Below are 25,134 nucleotides of genomic sequence, written 5' to 3'. Positions count from 1 at the left end.
GGCTTCTTCACAGCAAGGTGGCTCAGCTCTAGGCAGGAACCTTTCAAGCACACCAAAGCAGAAGCTAAAGATCTCTTTAAGGCCCAGCCTTAGAAATTACTCCACATTATTTCTGCCACATTGGATTGGTCAAAAAAGCAGGGCCAGCCTGGCTACACAGGGAGGGGAAAATTCTACCTCCTGTGGGAAAGAATCACAAAATATTTGCAGCCATCTTCAATCCCCCAGGGGAAGTCATGAGTATTTAAGCAGTCAACAGTGCCATGGAAAGGAATTAATTCTTTGAGAGAATGAATTTAGTGAATGAATAACAGAACTTTTCACCTCTAGACAACATATTAAATGAAGGACTATCAGATACAGGATAAAGGGGGATAGGGAAGCGGGGTCAGTGAAGGAGAAGCATAGTGTTTCTGGAGCACCAAAGTCAAAGAGTTTCAAGGAAGGAATCTGACACCCTAGTCCAGTAACAGAGAAACCAAAGGAGAATAAAGATGTGTGACAACCATTCTGCCCCCTCTTACACAAAGCAGCAGAGTGGTACTGGGTCTATGAAATGATCATAAAAAATAATAATAATCCAAGTTTTAGGAAAGTAACCTAAAGGCCCAAGGCGAAAGTCACTGAGTAGGACAACACTACGGGAACAACCCTAACATTGCTGATAGTCTGATAAAAGCTGAGTTGTTATGGATTTTAAGAATCATTGCTTTACTCTTTCTTGTTTCTGATGGTCATGGAATATATCATATATTTAATTTAGATGGTAATTCTCTTTTAAGGAAAAGACTTCTTAGTCCTTGGATGCTTTTAGTGAACTACCAAATTAATCCAGAACACATTTAAAATGAAAGTCGAAACCACATTATTATAAGGTTAGTCTCTGAGCATAAGCCACCAGTGACTGACTGCATAATTCTTAGAGAGAATGCGCAACCTCATGCCCTTCTCCACCACACTGTGTGTAACAACGTTTCCCTGACCCCCACCTCCGCCCCACTGTAAGTAAGCCATAATATAGAGCCAAACGCAGGGACCGAGCAGTCTCTGCAGAATCACACACGCTCTCCTTTCAGATGACTCGTTGAAAGCAGAGAACATCATTCCATTTGCTTCTCCTAATTCTTCCATAGGTGACCTGCCTTTCACAAGAGCAGAGTCAAATGGACTATTGACTCCAGGGAAAAGAACCACAGAGATCAGAGTACAACTCTTTTTTTTTAATTTTTAAATATACTTTATTGATTATGCCATTACACTTGTTCTATTTCTCCCTTCATTCCCCTCCCCCCTGCACACCCCTCCCCCCTCTCCCCTTTAGTTTATGTCCACATGTCTCAAGTTCTTTAGATTCTGTATTTCCCCTACTATTCTTGCCCTCCCCCTATCTATTTTCTACCTACCCTCTATGCTATTTTCTGTATCTTCTCCCCCCTTCTCCTCCTCCCACTCCCCTGTTTCTAACCCTCCATGTGTTCTTCATTTCTATGGTTCCACTCCTGATCTAGCTGTCCTCTTGGTTTGCTTTTGTTTTAGGTGTGGTTGTTAATAACTGTGAGTTTGCTGTCCTTTCACTGTTCATATTTTTTATCTTCTTTTTCTTAGATAAGTCCTTTTAACATTTCATATAATAAGGGCTTGGTGATGATGAACTCCTTGAACTTGACCTTATCTGAGAAGCACTTTATCTGTCTTTGCATTCTAAATGAAAGCTTTGCTGGATAGAGCAGTCTTGGATGTAGGTCTTTGGATTTCATGACTTGGAATACTTCCTTCCAGCCCCTTCTTGCCTGGAAGGTCTCTTTTGAGAAATCAGCTGACAGTCTGATGGGAACTCCTTTTAGGTGACTGTCCCCTTATCTCTTGCTCCTTCTAGGATTCTCTCCTTCATTTTAATCTTGGATACTGTAATTATGATGTGCCTTGGTGTGTTCCTTCTTGGGTCCAACTTCTTTGGGACTCTCTGAGCTTCCTGGTTTTCCTGGAAGACTATTTCCTTTGCCAGATTGGGGAAGTTCTCCTTTATTATTTGTTTAAATAAGTTTTCCACTCGTGGCTGTTTCTTTCCCCCTTCTGGTACCCCTATAATTTGGATGTTGGAACGTTTAAAGATGTCCTGGAGGTTCCTAATCCTCTCCTCATTTTTTTGAATTCTTATAACTTCACTTTTTCCTGTTTGGGCATTTCTTCCTTCTGGTCCACCCCCTTGATTTGAGTCCCAGTTTCCTTTCCATCGCTATTGGTTTCCTGTGTATTTCCCTTCATTTCAATTAGTTTAGCCTTCATATGTTCCTCTAATTTGTGGCTAAAATCAACCAGTTCTGTGAGTATCCTGATTACCAGTGTCTTGAATTGTGCATCTGAGAGTTTCACTATTTCCTGGTCACTTAGAGTTATTGGCTCTGGGGCTTTGAGTTCTTCTTGAGCCATATTTTGGTCTGTTCATGCCTGTTATGTATGAGGAGCAGAGCCCTAGGTGTTCACCAGGGCCGGGTGACCCAGTTGCTGGGTTGTGACGCTGTATGTGGGGGCGGGGCCAAAGGAAAGCAATGGCGGGCACCCTTTGCTTCCTTCCGCCGCCACCGCGGGCCTCATGATTCGTCCCACTGCTTGCAAATGTGCAACTGTGGTCTGCCCCTGCTGGGTTCGTTGCTGGGGGCTGCGTGGTCCGTCTTACTTCTCACTCCTGCTGTCTGGAGCCCTCACTGGGTCTGCCCAACACTACCCCGGATGCCTGGGTGCCTGGGGTCGGGGGATCTTTCCTGCCTGACCCTGCTCCGCTGCTGGCTCCGCCCCTCTTACCCATCTGGTAGAATGGTTCATTGTTGTTGGACTTCTGTATAGTTCAATTTTCTGTTCGTTGGCTGTGTCTTTGTTCTCCAAACCTTTGTTGTATTCAAACTTGGTTGTGGGAGAAGGCACAGTGTTTCCATCTACGCCTCCATCTTGGCGGAAGTCCAGAGTACAACTCTTTATAAATAAGGAAACTAAAGGTCAGAGGTGCTCAGGTGACTTCTCTAGGGTCAGAGGGTAGAACATGGGCTTACACCCAAGTTTCCTAATTTGAAAAGAACTAGAAGGTTGGTAGCACTGATTCTGGCCATGTAGCCTAATTAGTAATAGACCTTTCAATAACAAAACAAAAACAAAACCCAACCCAGGGTTCTGGAACATGAAGTTACAAATACACCCAGAGTTATTCTATGTTATGATTTTTCAACTATAATTCAAAATGAGGGGTTTTTTTAGCTCTGAAGCAGACAAATCAGTGTACTCTGGAAATATTTAAAAATATGATTAAGCGACTAGTCTTAACCCCTTATCTAAAGTAAAATTTATGCGTACTCAATTATAGAGGCTAGAATTACAAAGGTATACCAAGGAGTTACAAAGCCTTGTTTCTGCCTTCACAGCATTTATATTCCTATCGTAGAGAGAAAACATGCACACTAAGCACACCCCATCTCATACGGTCACTTCAGTACCAAAATGAGATGCAGTCTAAATCTAAAAAGTACCACACAAGCCAAATAACCCAAGAAAATGGTGGAAACATGACTGAAAACAGCACTTGTCAGAGAGGTCAGAACTTCAATCTGTTCTTGCAACAAATATTCAGAATGCCTATTGTGTGCCAGGGTAAGTTCTAAGTGTTCGGGGAAGTACAGGTATGTGAGACAGACAAGACCCCTGCTCCCAGTGAGACAATAACCAAATATGCAAGACACAATGCAATCAGAAACACTATGCAGACTATAAGCTACTTTAGGTCGGTGGACAGGAAAGGCCTCTTTAGAGGGACTGCCGTTCAAACACAGATCCAATGGGACCAGGCAGACGATACCATGGAAGGTCATTCTGGGAGCATGAGCAAGAGACTTAGGATGTGTGAGGATCAGAAATGAGGCCACTCGGCTGGCAGGTTAGCAGCCTTTGGAAAGTAGGAGAGTGATGGAAGGCTTATAGCCAAGGTAAAGAGTTTGGATAATAAACAGTCCGAGAGTGATGGAAAAGCCACTGAGGAGTCATAAGCGGAGGAACAGCTGACGATATTAGCTCTTAAAAATTTATAGTCAAGTGAATGAATCAGCAGGGTAATGTGGATATACTCAGGAAGTCAAAAGATCTATAATAAGAAGTGTTCAGAATACAAGGGAACAGACCCATTGTCCCCACCACTGCTTTGCCTGGACTGTTATGTTCAGAACTGGGTGACACACTTTTGAGACATATGTTGTATTTCAACACTAGAGGGCCATGCTATTTAATGCAGTATAACGATTAACCATTAACCCTGGCTGGTGTAGCTCAGTGGACTGAGTGGGAGCCTGCGAACCAGAGGATCATGGTTCGATTCCCAGTCAGGGCACATGCCTGGGTTGCAGGCGGGTTCCCTGCAGGCCAGTTCCCAGCAGGGGACGCACAAAAGGCAACCATACATTGATGTTTCTCTCCCTCTCTCCTTCCCTTCCCCTCTAAAGATAAATAAATAAAATATTTAAAAAAAAATTCCAGAGATATTCTGTGCACAGCAATATTCTGATTATGATTCTATCTGGTTCTCCCAATACATTGTAATTTAAGATCAGATACTCTAGATTTGTATCTCTAAGCAGCCCAGCAAGAGGAGAAAAATAAAGGATATTATTAAAATAAAAAATTAATAATAATAATTAACCATTTACTATGTCAAGTCAAAAGCTCTGCTATAGCTGTAAAAGAAGAATGATATTTGCAGGAAGCAACAGAGCACAGGACTTGTTTGTTTCTGACTTACCTACTCTAGATAGCCTACTACTTCTACACATTAGAAAGTTCTACAGAAGTACTACCTTAAACAAAAATCAGAACAATATTGACTTGAAGGCATGCAGTCTAAATCTCTCACAGACATTTATTATATTCTTTGGATCTTTAATGTTAAAAAATGACAAATATCAAACATGAACACACACACTTCACTATATACAAAACTGACAGAGCATAGTAGGGTGACATTTTACCAAAGTGTACACCAGATTTAATTTTCTGTTTGATTGTCTTAAAGACATCAAAAGGACTTTACTCAAACCATCTATAAAAAGAGTACTATTTTTTACACACTAAGTATTCAGTGTTTGTTTGCCCCAGGGTACCAATAATAGTAATTATCTTTACCAGGTGTTCATTAACAATTCAGAATGTCAATCTTACCCTGTGAATGCTGGTCAATTGGAACCTCTGCAATTAGTTTCTGTCTGAAATATTCCTAAAGGGAAATCATAAACATATTGTTATATTTTAAGCATCACAGTAATGTAACACAATTCATCGATTTATGTGGTTCTAAAATTTCCAATATCTACAACTTTATAAAACATACAAAAGGTAACCTCAAAAAAAGAAGTGAGTTAAGAGTTCCAAGCAAGATGGAGGGATAGGTAGAAACCCTTTGCTTCCTCGAACAACCAAAAGGAGGATAACAACCAATCTAAAATCAATAAACAACCAGAAGTGCCAGAAAATCAAACTGCATGAACTCCGACAACCAAGGAATTAAAGAAAAAAATCAACCAAAACAACCAGACCAGTAAGAACCCGCAGTGAGGCCATGTGGCCGGGGCTGGCTGAGAAAAAATGGGGGTGGAGGGAGACCAAGGACCAGCGGGTGGGGCTGGCTGCAGCAAGGCAGAGGACCCTGGGGGGCAGGGCTGGCTGAGGACAAAACAGACTCAGGGCTGGCTGTGGACTACAGTGGTTACTGTGGTGGAAGAAACTCCCAGTCTCACCAGAGTTCCTTGGAAAGTGGGATGGAGACAAGCGGGCGAGCTGCACTGTTCCCTCTCTGGCCCCTCCCCACAGGCAGCACTGCAGCAGGAAAAGGGGGGCTGCCCTGCCCAGATGAATACCTAAGGCCTCATCGCCCCCACAACTTACAGGTGTGCCAAACAAAGAAATACGGCTCAAAAGAAAGAACAGAGCAAAACTTCAGACAGAAAACTAAACAATGAGGAGATAGCCAACCTATGTGATGGAGAATTTAAAGCTCAGTAGAACTTTGATTAAAGTTCTATAATCAAAATGCTCACAGAACTGATCGAGCTTGGTTGAAAGATGAAAAAACAATGAAAGATATCCAAAATAAAATAAAGCAAAATATTCAAGGAGCCAACAGTGACAAGAAGAAAACTAGGACTCAAAGCAACAATTTGGAACAAAAGGAAAACACAAACATCCATCCAGAACAAAATGAAGAAACAAGAATTCAAAAATGTGAAGAGACTCTTACAAACCTTTGGGACAACCTGCAACATTCCAATATCCAAATTATAGGGGTGCCAGAAGGAGAAGAGGAAGACCAAGAAGTTGAAAACTTATTTGAACCAATAATGAAAAAAAAACTTCCCCAATCTGGAGAAGGAAATAGACTTTCAGGAAGTCCAGGAAGCTCAGAGAGTCCCAAAGAAGTTGGACCAAAGAGAAACACACCAAAGCATATCATCATTAAGTTACCCAAGATAAAGACAAAGAGAAAATCCTAAAAGCAGCAAGAGGAAAGGAGACAGTCACCTACAAAGGAGTTCCCATAAGACTGTGAGCTGATTTCTCAAAAGAGACCTTACAGGCAAGAAGGCTCTGGAAAGAAGTATTCCAAGTCATGAAATCCAAAGACCTACAGCCAAGATTGCTCTACCCAGCAAAGCTTTCATTTAGAATGGAAGGGCAGATAAAGTGCTTCTCAGATAAGGTCAAGTTAAAGGAGTCCATCATCATCAAGCTTTTATTATATGAAATGTTAAAGGGACTTATCTAAGAAAAAGAAGATAAAAATATGAACAATAAAATGACAAACACACAACTATCAACAAATGAACCTAAAAGAAAAGAAAAACAATGAAAAAAAAACCTAAGCAAACAACTAGAAGAGGAACAGAATTAGAGAAATAGACATCACATGGAGATTTCAGTGGGAAAGGTACAGGGAAGAAGCATAATTAGTAGGCATAAAATAGATGGGGAAAGATAAAAAATGGTATAGTAAACAGAGGACTCAAAGAACTTTCATGTATAACTCATGGACATGAACTAAGCAGGGGGAATGCTGGAGGGTTGGTAGGGCAGGGCAAAGGGGGGATAAAGGGGGAAAAACTGAGAAAACTGTAATCGCATAATCAATAAAAATACTTTAAAAAAGTGAGTTAAAGAGATCACCTTCAGACCTATCATGAAAAGTATTAACTAACACCCAGGGAAATAAACAATTACTGTCACAAATTACAGATTTAACCTCATTACCACACAATTTATAAAGCATAAAATATGAACATTAGTCCCGGCTGGTGTAGCTCAGTGCATTGAGTGCCTGCCTGTGAACCAAAGGGTCGCTTGTTCAGACTCTCAGTCTAGGGCTCATGCCTGGGTTGCGGGCCAGGTCCCCAGTGTGGGGCACGTGAGAGACAACTACACACTGTTGTTTCTCTTCCTCTCTCTTGCCCTTCCCCGTCTCTAAAATTAAATAACATCTTGAAAAATAAACAAATGAACATTAAATTTTTAGTGAAAAATGAGATAAGCATTGTGTCATTTCATAAGTAAAAGATAGAAACCCCCACTGAAAATATATAGTTTCTTACAGAAAACATGGAAACATGGGGCGGGGGGAAGGTTTAATATTTGAGATGACTTTCTCCTTCCAGGTTTTTTTGTTTAGTTTGGCTTTTGCTGGACTGCCACTTTTACATGATAGTGTCACTGCAAAGTGCAATGGCATAGTACTGAGATCCGCTTTGCCCCATCATAGGCTTTCTCAATATTATAGTTTCTCTAAACACAGTTCATACATGGCTATACCACAGTTTACAAAACCATTTTGCTACAGAATGCTGGATTTTTCTTTTTATTGCTAATGCTGTAAATATCTCTGTACTCTGTTCATATGTTTTCCTTTGCACTGACTTCTAAAGTTGAGAGTAATGGGTCAAAAAGCATGAACATTTTAAGGCTTTGATAAGTAATACCAGACTGTCTCCCCAGAAGGTTGTATTAATTTTCTTCCCAATATATGAGTAGAACCCTCAGTAGATGTAGGAATCATCATTTAAACAAATTCACTAATTCTGAATGAAAAAATAATCTTACTATTGCTTTATTTTTTGTTTCTTTGATTAATTGGGTTGCATGCTTTCCAACATGTTTAATTAATAACAAATTTCNTTTTAAGGCTTCGATATGTAATACCAGACTGTCTCCCCAGAAGGTTGTATTAATTTTCTTCCCAATATATGAGTAGAACCCTCAGTAGATGTAGGAATCATCATTTAAACAAATTCACTAATTCTGAATGAAAAAATAATCTTACTATTGCTTTATTTTTTGTTTCTTTGATTAATTGGGTTGCATGCTTTCCAACATGTTTAATTAATAACAAATTTCATTCCTTTTTCTTACTTAACATTTACTTAAACCAGAGGAATATTTTGCAAAATATACAAGGAGAGACCCCCCCCAACAATGGGGATTATCTTCTGGAGGACAAGCCCCTTGTAGTACAGGCTTCCCCCACTAGGTGAGTGTTCCAGGGACTCATCTGTATTAGCGTACCGGCTGGTGGTGTTGTGAAAGGCTGCGTCTGGCCTCAGTGAATTTTTTTTTGAACTCTTCCAATGTGTTTGCCCATTTCATGATGGGTGATTTACAAGTGCACCTGCGTACATCATGCTACGTGTTCAGCTGTTTTTGCCCAAAAAACAACATGACCCCCCATGCCCCACCCTCCCTATTCACCTGATCTCATCCCGAGCGACTTTTTCTGTTTCTCTGAATGAAAAAAGTCCTCAAAGGGAAATGTTCCGTTGATGTGGAAGAGGTAAAACAAAAAATGGCAGAAGCATTAGAAGGCATCAAAATCAATGAGTTCAAAAACTGTTCTGAGCAGTGGAAAAAACATCTTAATAGGTGTATTGCATGAAATGGAGAGTACTGTGAAGGTGACTGAAGTTTAAACATGTAAGAATACACAATTTTTTATAAATAAATTCCAGGTTTTTTTGGTCCCCCTTCATAAATGTAGAACTTAATGAAAGCCCTCTCATAATGACAACTTGTCATCTCAGAATGCAGCCATTGCTGTCAAGTTAACACACACACACACACACACACACCTCAAAATGTCCAGTTTCTTCACCAGGATTAAAAAGCCAAATCATTCTCATTTTAGAAACTAAAGTGAAAGTTATTGCCTTTCTTCCTCCCTAACGGCAAACAAAAATACAAGTTGGAAGGATGAGAATGTGAAAATACTAAATGGCAAAGCCTCTTAGAACAGAATAACTAGTCCATGTGAGGCAGGATAAAAATAGGACTGGGACACACAGTAGTTCCGACAGCCCCAGCTGCCCAGCCAGCCAGCCAGCAGCAGCTTCCCCAGTTTGCAAGGCGAACGAGTGTTAGAAAGCTGGCATCACCTACTCCCTCAAAAACATTGTCTTCCCCCATAAGCAGGACACAAGACATGTATTTTCACTTAAAAAGTAAATTCCAGAAAGTCATCTCCAAATCTGGAAGCCAAGAAAAACACTGAGAGTTTCCTTTCTCAAATGAGACCTCCTTTCTGAAGGTTCCCCTGAAAGAGATTAAGGAGCAATAGGGGCGGTCAGCCTTCTGAGAGCAAAACGAAGCCCCGGGTTTTCACTGTGGAAACGGAGAAATCTGAATGCCTTTATTCCTTGCTTGTCAGTAGAAATAACAGAGACTGACAAAACTACTCTTTTGTAGTAAAGCAAAGAACTACTGTAAACTTTTGGAATTTGGGAATGGCTTTCCATTTGGGTGATAAATACAATTTTAAAATTTAAGATTCAGCAAGAAGTTCAGACTCTCCTTTAGTCACTGGATGTCATGATGCAAGTAATCAGATACGGCCGGAATCACTGCAGTGCTGCAGTTACCCCGCTTTGTGCAATTCCATACATTTAAGGCTTCAGGTGAAGTGAAATTAAAGTGTCCTATTTCATCAACTTGAAAGGAACATTTCATTCTACCATCTGCCCCACCCGGGATCACCTCCAAGAACGGCCTTCCTGAGCCACTCTGACCCCCACAGGCTGAATCCACTGCTCTTCCACCTTTGCTACTAGGACACTTGACCAGTAGTTCTCTCACACTGCTTTGTAGTATATCACAGCTATTGCCTCAAGTTCCTTGAGGGCTGGGACATTATCCCTGCACCCACCCCAGTGTCTCTTCCCAGGGCTAGACTGGGGGGCCTGCAGAGTACACTGGCTTCCCGACACCGATTCATCAACAGGATGTTGAAAGCATCTCTGGAAACTTAACTACATTCTACAAAAATAGTATCTACCAGAACTTTTCTCAGGGACAGTCCAGAATGTGGCTGGAAGGAAAGATGGGGACTCTGCTAGTCTTTCTCTGGTCAGCTGAGATCCTAGGAACCGGCAGAGAGGGGACAGAGGGCCTCTCTGGCTACTGCTCTCTTCCCCCTCATAGAGAGCTTGTCTTCATTTCTTAAAAATACATTAAACAAGTATTTAAAGAGTAACAGTCTGATGTGGCATCAAATCATTAGCCTCCCAGGGTAACAAGTAATTAGCTCACCAAGACAGACCCCATGTCTCAGCCCTGTCCTTGTCCCCAGTATAAAAAAAATGAGGAAATAACTACCAAGTGAACAAATACCAGATCCGCATAATACCCCGTCAGGAATCAAGGGTATGGAGGAGGAGGAGGCCTGTGAACACCACTGGTGTGGTCACACGACGGGCCTGGAAGGGCGGCAGAACAACATCGTGGGGACAGAGCCGCACTCCGTTCCGTCGCCCCATGACACACATGGAGATTCAGAAGCAGAGGCTAAGAGTGAAGCCTTCACCTTCAGGAAGAAAGGAGAAAAACTCATAGTTGCCAACTCCCCCCCAAACATGACATCTAACAAATCTGAACAGAGTACTGCTGTCAGATGCAGCACGGCTGGCTGCTTTATAATGATGGTGAGTCATTCTGAATCAGTGATGGATTACTGGATAGATGCCACAGCATTCCCGAATGCCATTAATATGTTATCAAATTATACTATTAAAATTCTTCTTTTGCACAAGTTAACAGCATAGTGAAATGGGAAAAATGCTGGAACTAGTAGAATTATCAAGTTATCACCCAAACAAGGATGGTGCGTACCATGCCCTGTTCACCCTCCCCCAAGACCAGGGGCTCTAGGATACTGAGGGCATTTCTTATTTCCCCAGGGCCTGCTACACAGTAGGGGCCCTGTATACACTGTAATTCCAAACTCCTGTGAACTATAATCAAACTGACAACACTGCATGTTCTCGGATGGTTTCAGTCTAATAATATTAACAACCTCTGATGACGATCACTGTAAAGACTGCTGCATCTGGTATAACACATCCTTAACCCAATGACAAAAATCAGCCTAGTGTTTAGGTTGAGCTACTTTAGGACCACGGATTACAGAGGTTTAATGTTTGCCAAGTAGTGACCATTAAGCACAAAAGATGTTTAAAATGAACATCTTTTTTTCATTTTAAACTGCCTGCTGACCCCTAAAAACATAGTTGCTCCATACCTCATGCTTCTTCAGCATTAATGAAGTGCTGATAGTTCTACGATACGTCTGTTAAACTGCCTCACAGAGAGCTTGTTACACACCTTCCTGCCTCTCGTTCTGACCTCTTAGAAGAGTTCCGTGCACAGGACGGGATCTAATACACAAGAGATTCTCAATAATTATTTGTTGAATGGGAAAAAACGGCAGGAGATGGAAAGCAGAGGCTGTGACTGACTGTGTGCCTGCCACGGTGTTACGACCTCAGCTCTAATGGCGAGAAGGCTGAGGCCTGGAGGAACTAAGAAACTTGCTCAGGCTCACAAAGCAAAATAAGAACTCACACCACCCCTAAGAGCCATCTGCTACACCGCCTCTCCAATGAGCTATATAAAATGGAGTTTTAAATACAATATGACATCTGTTTTTAAAAAATCAGCAATCTGTCTTTTAGAGAGACTACAAGACACAACCTAAAAAAATCAGATCTATAATAGTTTTTCTAGCTCACTACTCGGTATTCCATTTAGTGAACTGCTCCCCCCACACTGCCTGCCTGTATTAAGTAATTAAGATGGATGGTCAAGTAGCTGGAGCAAGGGCGCATCCTGCCCGCATCTCTTACAGAGATACATTTACCCACCCACTGAATGACACAAGGAATCACTGAAGTTTAATCAGTATTTAAATCATGTTTTACATGGTTTTTCTTCCTGCCTTCCTATTAAAATGTGGTTTAAATAAATTAATACCAGATCACTGAAATATGACCTCCTTTCTGAGTGACTTAATAAATGAGTATCATGGACCTCAATTTGTTGTTACTTCCAATACATTACTGTGTTAGGCCTAGTTCTTATCCTCAAATTCTTATGAATATTTGAGAGACCTGAAAGGGGGTATAGCAGAATGGTTAGGATCAAGTTGTGGCTTTGTCATTGACCACATGCTTGACCTTAGATAAGCTAAGTATCAATTTTCTCATCTGTAAAATAGATATTAATGAAGTTTCAAGAAATAAATGAGGTAACTATAAATCAAATGCTTACTAGCATAGCTGCAGATACCAAGTAAGTGTTCAAAAATGGTAATTTATTAACAGAGTAGTAGCTATATCGAAAATTAGTCCTTTAAAGGTCGGTTTTACAATATTATCCTGTAAAGGGAAACTACAGTGGATGTGAGGGTGTTAGGTTCTCCAACTAAATTCTAATTTCCATGCTAGATTTTATAATATATCACATGACTGCAGTTACTATTCCGGTGTTATGAAATATAAATGTACATTACCGCAAGTATTTAACATATGGCCCATAGCGAGGACAAAGACTTGTGAAGCCAAAATAGCACATAGTGATGCAACTTAAAAAGAAAAACCATGAACCTGTGCAAGCAACCTCCACTTCTTGACCCAATGCCTGTCTCCCCAGCCAAGACTCATGCTGCAGACAAGACAGGTGCAGCCGATGTCATCCAAGCAAAGGCCATGTTTTAAATGTATAAACCTATGTTTAAATATATACATCTATATATATAATCGAGCTGCCCAATAATAAAAATATACATAATGCCACATAACTGTACATTTAGAAATTATTAAAATGGTAAATTTTATGTTTCATACATTTTAACAAACAAGTCTATAATCCTGAAAAACTGTTCTGACTGGTTTTAAATTAACATAAATGGATTGCACAAATTAAATATATAGTGAGCCTTAATCTACTAAAAACAGGCCAACAACCCAAGCATAATTTTCCTGTGTCAAATTTGCTTTGTCTACAATTCATAGGTTATTATAATAAATACTAAATATTTAATTATTGATTTTGCTACCTTGAATTAGAAGGATCTGGGTGGGAGAGATATGACCCTACTAATCTGTCCAAAACAGAGTAGATTTTTTAAGCTACATAAATGGCCACATACGAAGTTAACACACTCAAAACTCTTCCTGTGACTGTCTAGGGAAGCACACATAAGATCTTTTTATTTCCCCAAAATGACTGCGAAAGCACCCACATGTTTACAAGAATCAGAAATAAATTTTGATGAATTTGAAAAGTATTCGATCCCCCTGTTAATCTTCTTTTATTAAGAAGTCAATCTATTAAGTCAGTCAACCCACACAAAGTGTCAGGAGACCCAGTTTCCGCTCCCTACTTTACATCTACCTGGGAGTAGAACGTAGGGCAAATTATCTTGCCTCACCTGACCTGAGTTTCTTCACTTGTAGTATCAGAGAGTCAGATGATGGAGAGAGCCCCGACTTCCTGCGTTCCCATGTTCCAATAGCCTACGAGTGGATTCACTGCAGCTGGAGCTGTGGGACACCCACCCTGAAGAGACTTCTCTGGGGTGGGGAGAACTGGACAGGACTTCAAAGAAAGTGACAGCACAGGAAAAGAGTCCAAGAAGAATGTGTATGCTTTCCTAGGAAGTGATACGGGGCGCAGCCAAGAGAGGGGCCCCAAAAAGGGATTTGCAATGGGGTCCAGAACTCAAAGTGTCTAGGAAATGTTGGAGAGACATATAAGATGTCCTCACCCCTTCCCCCACAAGTGTGAGTTGGGGGAAGGGACACATGGAGCAGGAACATGTAGGGCTGTTTTGTACAGCCACAGCCTTGCAGCTAATCCATAGCATTTAACATATCTATAGCCTTTGGTAGATCACTTGGACATGTTAAATAGCTGTGGCCATGCTTGGAGCCAGGGGGATGGAAGTCACTCCCCCCCCCAAGATGTAACTAGGGGGCAGGTCCCCCGAGGTACAGCACCTGCATGGGAGCTTGGAGAAGACTGGCTCAAGGACATGGGGCCATATCTGCCCAGACTCACGATGGCAGCCGAGTAAACTTGGAATCATGCAGGAATGTTGGCAGGTGTAACTGATTGTAGGAGTCAGAAATGGGAGTACAGAAGAAGATTGGTGTGGGGATTTAAATCCAGACATGGCAGCCATTGGGGAAAAAAGGAGTACCACGTGGCTTTGCTAGAGTAAGGACCCCTGCAGCCATGTGAAGAGGGTGAACCATGCGCTTTTGGCAGAGTGAATACCCCCCTCTTAGCTCTGGTGGAGGAAAGAACCATGCGGTTTTGGCCAGAGTGCAGACCCCTACAGCTTTGGTAGAAGAGGCCCACGTGGCTTTGGGGTGCTCTCTTTGGCTGAGTGGCCTGGGAAGCAGGAGAGACTTTGCCTGGAAAATGGGAACAAAGAACTCTTGCCAGGAGACCATGAGAAGGTGCTACATTACTCTGGATTAATTAGAGATCCTGCCTGGACGGCTGTAACACAGTGGATGGTGGCAGGAGCCTGGATCCTGAACTTTTGCTCTTCTCCTGAGTTACAGTACCCTGAATTAGGGCAGGGGGAGAAGGGAGCACTGCATGCATCTGTGGATATCTTAAAGGACTTTGATATTTTAATGACGATGTTAGGTCACTACTTTAAGTCTGTATAGCATTAAATAAACATTTCCTTTCCTTTTCACAAATCTCTGGCACTGAGAGACGTTTTTCCGATTGGCAGCAGACAGTCCAGTCCAGTAGGTGGTCTGGACAGTATTAGTATACCATCCTCTGGAGTCCAGGCCCCAGTGTGTCTGTTCTGTAACAAGAGCACTGAATAGTCTTCCACTGGCAACTAATAAATCGGTCTTGCTAAAAAGAAAGTAAAAGTGGGTTGTAGCAAGGAAAGAAGGTCATCAGATCAAGCATATAATTAACGAAAGCAATGATTTTAACTGAAGGTAAAAAGGCAACTGGGAAGTATTTGTAGTAGTACTTCAACAGATTCAGCCAGTGGATGCTTATGTCTCCTGGGGTGACATCCTCTGCTCTTAAAGATCATCTGTGTAGATGATTCCCGAACTATCAGGACATGGTGAGCGCATCTCCCTAATCCTAAACCTCTGACTCATCTCCCAACATCTTTCTGGCTATCCACGGAGATGTGTGCAAGCAGCTCAAACTTAGCACGTTTCCATTTGAAGCTACCATTTTTGCTCACATACACACAAAACCTGTAGCAACATCAAGACTGATAGCTGAATGATGCTGAATGATGCTGAATGATGCTGAATGATGCTGAATGGTGTTAGCATATCAAGAGCTCAGGCACCCAACCCAAAAGCCTTCCTGTTCTCCATTCTCTCAAATCAGTAAGGTCAGTTCTTTTCTTAAACTAGCTAGTCCCTTCTTCTGCATTTCTGATACTCCTACTGCAAGTAATTAGCTAGTTATTAATAAAGAAGGGTAACAAAGGGAATCATATTGTTGAGCATAATCAACCAGGGAGCGTAAGCCTGCTTGTTTAGGCAGGAAGCTATAGCTGCGCATACTCCAGGGGATCTCAGCATTGCCCCCCCCCCAAAGGTATTAACAACCCTCCCTCCCCCACACAGTGAGGAAGGACAACTTTTCAATCTCCCTGGTCCACTCACCCAGACTACGCAGGAAGGTGGGGGAAAAACACATGTGCAGTACAGGTCAAAACAGCACAGGGAGAGGTGCTCCTATGAGGCATGTGCAATAGGAGCCCAAATGGTGACTATAGAGGCCTGCCATCTAACCTGGAAAAGGGATCAACTGGTTCAGAGTCCAGCCCAGCACAAGCCTGTGAAGGTTTGGGAAGCTGATTGGTTATTTTGGAAAAGCACCTGGTCCATTCCAAGCCTAAAGAAGTCCCCTCCCCGCCCCTCCCATCTCCCCTCTCCAGGGAACACTCATGCTCACCTCCTTTGTTTGTGTGTTCTCTCCGTAGTAACCATGTGGGTCTAGCAGCCTCACAGCCAGCAGCCATGGACTTCACATGCAGGCTGCAGGTGGAGCCTGGGTAGAGCAGCACGGCCAGGAATAGTGCTAAGCTACGTGGTTGGGGACTAGGACTTAACAATGTAACAGAAACTCTGGACACTGGCCTTTGTTTTGGCCTTGCTGAAGACACAGCTGGACTTTTTCCACGGCAAAGCAGACAGAGATGGGACATAGGTGCAGCCTTCTATTTCCACCTGAATAAATCTTGCCACTCCAGAATTTCCTGTGCGAGGGTCTTTGAAATGCCTTTCTCATGATCCCATGGAAGAGCTCCACCAGCAACAAAAGTACTACTGCCTAGGGTGGAGCCTGCTCCATCTTTGAGGAGGATAACTGCAATATCCTCCTTTCTTGCCCTTCTTAGTCCCACTTCCATATTGCAGGAGAGAGCTCTTTGATTTGCTCTTTGTTATTATAAAGACAAAATAACGTCTTAGGAAGGGGTGGGGGACGCCCGGCAACGAAACTTGTTCAAAAGATACCCAACTTCTCCTGTTGTTTTATTCAATCTTGCTATTTCCTGCTCAGGAAAGCTAGAGTTTGATCCCAAAGGGCAGGGCAGACTGAACTACATATTCTATGACCACTGTGGCCACCATTCATTCACTTGAGAGGAGCTGCAGTAGGAAGAAAGGATGCTCCACCACGTGGTTCACTGCGGGCACACAATCACCCAAGTCAGTACGGCCACCTCTAAACTCAGCTCAGGCTGCCTGCGTCATGGATTCTGATAGTTTCGACTACAGGGGAAGAGATTTTTAAAGCCTCCAGCTGTCTCTACATGTTACTGGCATCTGTGTTCCCAGATACTGGGCATTTTTACAAAGATTTCCTTCTACTTCCTGGTCAGTACCAGTCATTATCAGGGCAGTCAGTTCTGGGAACACAGAGCGATTGTCCTCCTGCTGAGGTGCTGCCCAGGAAATGTTCTGAGCTGCTTCAGGCAAGTGCAAACTGCCCAACTTTACTTTATTTGTATACCTTTTGCTTCTCCCAACCCTAGGGGCCTTGTTGCTGATGGCGTGAAGCCTCAGCTTCTTCATTCAAGTGTGACTGAGAGGTAGGGATTGGTTTTCCGTGGTTGCAGGGTGGAAAATGCGCCCTGCCAGGAGTCCCAGGCCTGCCTCTACCGCCACCTGCACGGGGTCGGAGCACTCGCGAGCCCAGGCCTCCCTGTCCTCGGCTTTAAAATATGGACCATCATACCAGCCCTAAGAGTTGATTTAGTGGTAAAGTAAATATTGTGGAAGTATTTTGGAATCATTAAAGTGGCACATAAATGTAATGGGGAACTCAAAGAAAGACAATTCTTTTGCTGATTAAGTAATTTTAAAGGGGGATTGCCTTGAAACATTATCTTAAATTAAAAACAACCCATGAAGTGAGCTTTATTTACCCTTGCTTGGGTTTCAAGGAAACAAAACAGCAAGTGTTACAAGGTCATTGACACCTCCTAACTTTTAAATCCTATTGTGAAGTCAAAAGGAACTTTGCAAAAAGGCCCAGGGCTCCAGGTAGAACTATGCGGGCCACACACAGAACTGCACTGTGAGATGGTAACCTGAGTGGAACAATTTATCCAAAAGAACCTTGCAATAGTGGACTGATAACAGACCATTTACATTTGATCAACTGGGGATTTAAGATGAAAGAAACAAACAACAAACTAAATGACCCACACGCTTTGGCTCACAGTTCCCATGAAGTGCAACCTATTTGCCCAAACCACAGAAGACTGTTCGAAACATTCCAGTCAGCCAACGCTGCTTATCTCTTCATGCTCCTATCCCACCCCCCACCCCAAAAAATATGTGGCAAGTGAATCACTGGGCAAGAATGCTGTAAGAGAAACAGGTCAGTTTTGAAAGAATGGGCTCTATGTCATCTATTATTTCAGGTAAAAAGTCCATTTTCACCTTGGTGTTAAATCAATGCTTTGTATTTGCAGTTTGGTTAATGGCTGCTGACCAAACACACTGGTTTCCATTTGCTCCTCTGCTGGAGCAGAACAAAGTCTGGTTTACATTTAGGATAAACATAGAGAAATGTCTTTTTCTCTGGCATGGTTTTCTCTCAGATGAACTGGCTGTCTTACAGCGCAATCCTATTCTGACATGAGTTAGTGTCAGGCTGCACAGGTTTAAGGGTTCGTCCCACAACACTGTCCCCACTTCAGACACAGTCACGAGTCCCGGTACCCAGACTACCCATCCTGCATGACTTGATGACAAATGCAGGGGTTCCCACAACCTCCTCCAATAATTCAGTAATCCAGTAGAACATAGAATAACTCACAGAACTCAGGACACTTTATTCAGCATTACTGTTTTACTGGAAAGGATACAACTCAGGAAAGATCAAATGGAAGAGATGCATTGGGTAGGATGTTGCGTGGAGGGGGAGGGGTGGAGCTTCCGGCCCTCTCCAAGTACTCCACGCTCCTGGCACTCCACTCTGTCCACCAACCTAGAAGCTCCCCAATGCTGTTTTTAGAGGTGTTTATGGAAGTTTCATTATACAGGTACGACTTTAAATTGCTGGCCATTGGTTATTGAAAATTTATAGCCCCTCTCTCTTTTTCAGAAGTCAGGGTAGTCTGAAAGTTCCAGTCCTCAAATCACATGACTGGTTCCTCTGGAGACCAGCTGCCATCCTGAAGCTATCTAGAGGCCAATCAAGAGCCACCTCATTAGCATAAACTCAGGTATGTTTGGAAGGGGCTCATTATGAGTACAAAAGGTGCTCCTACCAGGGCCTTCCAAGGGTTTTAGGAGCTCTATGTTGGGAACCAGGGGCAAAGACCAAATGCATATTTCTTATTATACCACTCATAGTATGTCACTGAGTTCTAAGAACAGTCTCCCACAAGGGCTAATTCTTATGCAAAGCAGTTGCAATTTGAAACAGTGCCAAGCAGTCCACTTAGAAGGTCAAACTCACCTTCAAGACCAAACAGGGCAGACATTTAAGCGACTGCCATCCAGAGTCAATGACTTACAGAAGTTACTTTCCAAGGGGTGTCTTCCCTGACCACACCAACCCGGCGCTTTACAACATGCTCTTTTAGTTCCCCATCCCTTGCTTTCATAGCTCTTATCACACACCTCTATGTCATAGTTTGATTAGAAGTTTATTTCTTTCCCACTAAACTATAAGCTCTGTGAGGTCTGTTCTACACGTATCATGCTCATCACTGTATGCCCAGGGCTTAGCAGGTAGAAGCTACTATAAAATATTACATGAACACAGGTTGGAGAAGTTGTAGAGAAAACAGAACTCTTCTTCTCTGCTGCTGGGAATGTAAACTGCTACAGCCACTGTGAAAATCAGTATGGAGGTTCCTCAAAAAACTAAGAATAGGGTTACCACATGACCTAGCAACTCCTCTTCTGGGTATCTACCTGAAAAAGTTTAAAACATTTATGTGTAAAGAATATGCACCCTATGTTCATTGCAGCAGTACTCATGGGGGCCAAAATATGAAAACAACTGAAATGGCCTTTGATAGATGACTGGATAAAGAAGATGTGGTACATGCACAATGGAATATTGCTAAACCATAAGGAAAGATGCAATACTACCATTTGTGACAACATGGATGGACTTGAGAATATTATGCTAAGTGAAATTAGAACCATATGATTTCACTCATATGTGGGAGAGAAAACTGAAAGCAACAAATGAACAAACAAAAACTCACAGACACAGACAACAGGATGATAGTTACCAGAAGGAAGGGGGCGGGCGGTCAGTAAAGGGTAAAGCGGACTAAATATATGGTGAAGGAAGATGATTTGACTTTGGGTGGTAGGCACACAATGCAATATACAGATCATGTATCATAGAGATCTACACTTGAAGTCTATATAATCTTATTAACCAATGGTATCACAACAAATGTAATAAAATATAGTAAATGAACAGACAAAACAAAAATTAGACTCCCTTGCTTTTAGCAAATACCACAACACCTTCCTATTATAGCTGCATCCCTTTTACTTCAATTCACCAAATTCTGTGTGATGTGCAAAGGACCCTGAATCCTTTAGCAAGTAAAGACACTCTTCCAGCCCTATTAGCAGAGAAGAGGGTTTTAGCTCAGCCACAGCATCAAGAATAATTGGAGGTAGCTCAAGGCATACTGAAGGGGTAGAGTAAGGTCAGGCTTCTAAAAGAACACACAAACAACTAATAGAAATCAAGTAGAAATCCCACATTCCAAAGAAAGTGACAGGTGGGTTTTTCTTCACATTGTGCTTCAGAGCTCAGCAGGATCCTGCAGCTTCACTTGCTGTTAGCAAAGGAGAGAAACCATGTTCTCCTGGGAATTTTAGAGTTTTCATGGCTTCCCAGGAGACAGAAGCCACATTCCCCATCTAGAAGCTCAACACATGACTTCTAAATCAGGGTTGGGCTTTGTCTGGCTTAGTGACAAATTCAGCTGCACAACACGCATAATCGCTAGTCAAATTTAAGTTTATCCTTTGTGCATAGCAAATGGGTCTATAGATATTTCTTAGCAACCAAACATGAAGGCATAAAGATTAGCTGTCTTGTGCCAAGACAGCTAATGGTGTGGTTTTTTCTGTATCTTTTTTTCCCTTGCCCACTGCAAGAAACAATATTTTTCTATTTATATTTGACAACACCATCTGTTTTTACTGTGGAAAAATCTTATCTATTGAAGGAAGGCAACAACTTAGCCACTATTAGTTGAACAGAGTTCGAAATGAAGAGGACCCTAGGTATCATTAATGTGAGTCGTGGTCAGGGGTGTGGTTCCCAAGAGAAAGTGTGAGAGAAATGTCTCATCTTTTTAAAAATATTTTATTTATTTATTTTTAAAAGGGAAGGAAAGGAGAAAGCGTGGGAGAGAAACATCAATGTGTGGTTGCCTCCCACGTGTCCCCCACTGGGGACCTGGCCTGCAACCCAGGCACGTGCCCTGATGGAATCAAACCGGAGACCCTTTGCTTCACAGGCCTGTGCCCAATCCACTGAGCCATACCAGTCAGGGCAGGAATGTCTTATCTTGCATCCACTCTGACACTAGGTGTACTCAACAATCATGGACTAGCTTCTGCTAGATGCAAAAAATTGTCCAAGATGCTATAGGGGATACAAAAGTGTCAAACTCAGGACCCTCAAAATGAGCTCATGCCTTGGTGAAATAAAGCATGAATATTAGAAAGGTCAAACAAATAAATCACATAGCTGTGTCTTAAGGCAATATATGTTAAAGGAATAATAGTTATGGTATAGGAGTTACAAGTTGGGCCAAGAAAAAAATGCATTGAATTTACGTAGGTGGGAGGTGAAAGGAAAGCAGGTTAATAATAGGGCAAACACTATTTTAATGTGGAGGAATGGAGAAACAAAGAAGAAACAATGGAGAAACAAAGAAGGTAGAAGGAAGCCAAGATGAATTTAAGGAGTTAGTTATGAGACACACAGATGGAGTGGTGTTTTTGAGATAATGAAAATAAGAAAGTAGATTAGGGTCCAATATTAAAGAAGGTCTGGAATGTTAGGCTAAGAACTTTTTAAGACATAGCTCAGATCTTAGCATATATTAGGCATCTGAGAAATGATTGTTTTGAAGTAAAAATACCACTTTCAGAATTAATAGCTGAATATTCTTATGAGGGCAGAAAGGAAATTAGACTTGATCATACAAGCAGTAGGGCATCACTGACACTATATGAGCAGGGTTATCATGAAAAAATTCACTTAAGGCACCGGATTGTATATTAGGGAACTTAGTCTGAAAGCATCAGGAAAGGGATTAGAGAATGAGAGCAGGAAATGTAATTCTGTATTAGGGTACATATCACATCCCCCTGTAAAATAAAACATAAACTCAAAATTCAAGTAGAAAAATAGTTATGCTTAAAAAATTAAACTATCAGATTATCTAGTAAAATGATGTAACTGGATGAAGCAATTAGATTTTGAGGGAGTGGGTATTTCCAGAGAGTCTTAATCGATGTTTTTGAAAGAGAAATGGATTTTATTAGGTGCGGCGCTTTTATTTTGTTTTGTTTTATACTAGGTGGTACCTAAATACTTTGGCAAAATTAGATGCTTTGTGGTAAAAATAGGACTTTTGGAATTAATAGCCAAATATCCTATGCACTGCCATAACGCTCCAGAACAGTCATTTCAAGCACACACACGCACGCATGCACGCACGCACGCACGCACACACGCACTCACGCTGGCTCCTCTCGGGCCGTGTCGAATACTCCGTTGTTAGCAAGGTGCCCTCTCAAGGCTATATTGGGCCCTTCTTCTGGAACAATCGTCAGGCGCTGTCACTCACCATGCAATCAAACCTCCCTTTAAAATCGAGTTAAAATTACTCAAATTATGGGCCAACATTTCATCTGTGTAACCACTGGTGCCTACTCAAACAGTTTGGTAGATGACCTTACCACAAGATAATTAAATTCAGTGCCAAAGAGTTTTTGTTTTTTTTAAAGAGTTTTCTCTAAGCAACTGATTTACAAGTTTAGGCATCAGAAATCTTATTTCTGTAAAAGTTACTATATGAACTATATCTAAATCAAACTAAAATGCTCTTACCCATTATAAAACAATACTCTTCTCTTCATAAACATTTTATTAAAATATTTCCCAGCAACGGGCTTGTGTGGGCAAACCAGGAAGTGAAACCAAATATGATCCCATTGTGAAAGCCAAGTAAAATGAAAGAACACATTCGGAATTAGCTGAGGTGCTATTAAAATTCCATTTAAAAATACATTCCTTTAGAAACATCAATTTCATAAAAGCAGTCACACGAGGACTTTCAAAAGCATAGTCTTCATTTTGCTGCTTGGCAATCTCCCCAGTCTTCTATGCAAATATCTTCTCACAGCCAGGCTGGCTCATCCGAAAGGCGAGCACTCGCCCAGCCTGCTTGCTGGGCGGAAAATAGGGGTAAGCTATCACTATCATGCTAGCAAACCTACTCTTCAACAATAGAATCTCTGGTGATGTGCTTTAGAGAAATGTACCTTTTACTTCAAATATAATAAGCAAATTTCGTTTTTCTTAGTTGTTTTGCTGAGGTCACTATCACTCCCTTTATTCTACTGTAAATTATAAACTCCCTGAAAAGAGAAACAAATTTTGCTGTTTGATTAGTTTATTATTTTAACTGAGTAGAAAGACTCAGTGACTCAAAGAGAGTAAGAGTTACAAAAAGTATCTAATGATTATTCCTTTTGTTTAAATCCTCATTTGAGGACAAGCCCATTGATTTTAGAGAGAGTGGAAGGGAGGAAGAGAGAGGGACAGAAATACTGAGGTGAGAAAAAAACATCAACTAACTGCCTCTCATAGGCACCCTGACCAGTGACTGAACCTGCACCTAGGCATGTGCCCTGACTGGGAATCGAACCTGCGACCTTTTGGTTTACAGGACAATGCTTCAAACAGCTGAGCCACACTGGCCAGGGCCTAATGATTACTCTAATTGTCCAAGGATAGTTTATCAACCAAAACTTGTCACAATTTATATTACTCTTCTAAGATGGATACTAGACATTAGATTATTAGCATAGGTAGCTAGACATTAATAAAGGAAGGGAGCAAAGGGAATCGGATATTGTTCAACATAAATAATAAAGCTGGGGAACTGCATCAAACACTAAGTGAGCTTGCTCCACTAGGAAGTTACAGCTTCACATACTCCCCAAGGCATTTTTCATCCTTGGGGCCTAATGCCCTGAAGGTGGCAGGGAAAGAATAAAAACAGCAAAGAAAGTCCTCTGCTGAGCACATGGCCAGTAGAAGCTAGATGGTGCCAGAGAAGGTGCTTCTATTACAAGGCATGTGCTTAAGAACTAAGATGACAACCATAATGGGGAGGTACCTAGCCTGGTAAAAGGTTTGGATTGGATAAGAGACACAGGAGAATCCTAGAAGATCTAGGATACAGATTGTTAGTGGGTGGACCCATCAGAAGCCCATCAAACCCACCCAAGCGTGAAAGGGTGCCTGGGCCTTCCCAAGCCCGGGGTAACATAACCCAAGCTTAACAAAGAGCTCTCCCTCTTGCCCCCCTGCCCCGTAACAAGTGCTCACCCTTTTCGTTCATGCATTCTTTCTCCATAGCAGCCATGTAGCCCTAACAACACCTGGGGGTCAAGCCTGGTCTGGCAGCCTTGCACACTCCAAGTGTGGGCCTGTGCACAGAGCCAGCCAGAGTGCAGCTAGGAACAGACTACACTAGCCAGATGGGGACAGACATGGACTGAATCAGTGGCACAGAATTTCTGGACCTTGACCTTTGTACTGGGCTACATGAAGACAGGGCTGGACTTTGTTCACAGTGGGACAAATGGAGATGAGACATTGGGAAACCGGGGGCAGCCTTAGATTTCCACTCAAGTACATCTCACTACCAGACCTCACCCTTCCATTTGAGTCCCTGAAAATGCTTTTTTTGAACCACCACAAGGATCCTATTTCCACTGGCAACAGAATCATAAGTTCCTGCATTCCACTACCATATCCTTTATTCCTAGGGATTATGTGTGAGAGGGGGCTAGAAGACACCTGTGCAAACTAAAATAAATCCCTATTAATGATTATTCTTTATTTTTATTCTTTATTTTTAATTATAAGCAGTATTTAAGTAAGTTTAATATTATATACAATGCAATATTTTATAGGCAATTTCTCAGCAATCTAGATAAATAAGGTAGTCCCTGAACTGCCTATGACTTCAGCACATGATCAGGTACCCCC

The 25,134-nt window shown here is 41.9% G+C and overlaps 1 protein-coding gene across 2 annotated transcripts in view; it reads right to left on the bottom strand.

The window, feature by feature from the left end:
* Positions 1 to 25,134, bottom strand: part of LRRC8B (leucine rich repeat containing 8 VRAC subunit B) — an 84,251-nt gene that overhangs the window by 26,710 nt on the left and 32,407 nt on the right. For both annotated transcript variants that reach the window (XM_037045456.1, XM_037045458.1), the window contains exon 2: positions 5,194 to 5,248. The gene's annotated coding sequence lies outside the window, so the exon portion shown is untranslated. The remainder of the gene's footprint in view (positions 1 to 5,193; positions 5,249 to 25,134) is intronic.

This window comes from Sturnira hondurensis, unplaced genomic scaffold (genome assembly GCF_014824575.4).
Source record: "Sturnira hondurensis isolate 20B ecotype Veracruz unplaced genomic scaffold, ASM1482457v3 Scaffold0004322, whole genome shotgun sequence".
Lineage (NCBI taxonomy): Eukaryota > Metazoa > Chordata > Mammalia > Chiroptera > Phyllostomidae > Sturnira > Sturnira hondurensis.
The sequence above is the reverse complement of the archived record's forward strand: the minus strand, read 5'-3'. Positions and strand labels throughout refer to the sequence as shown.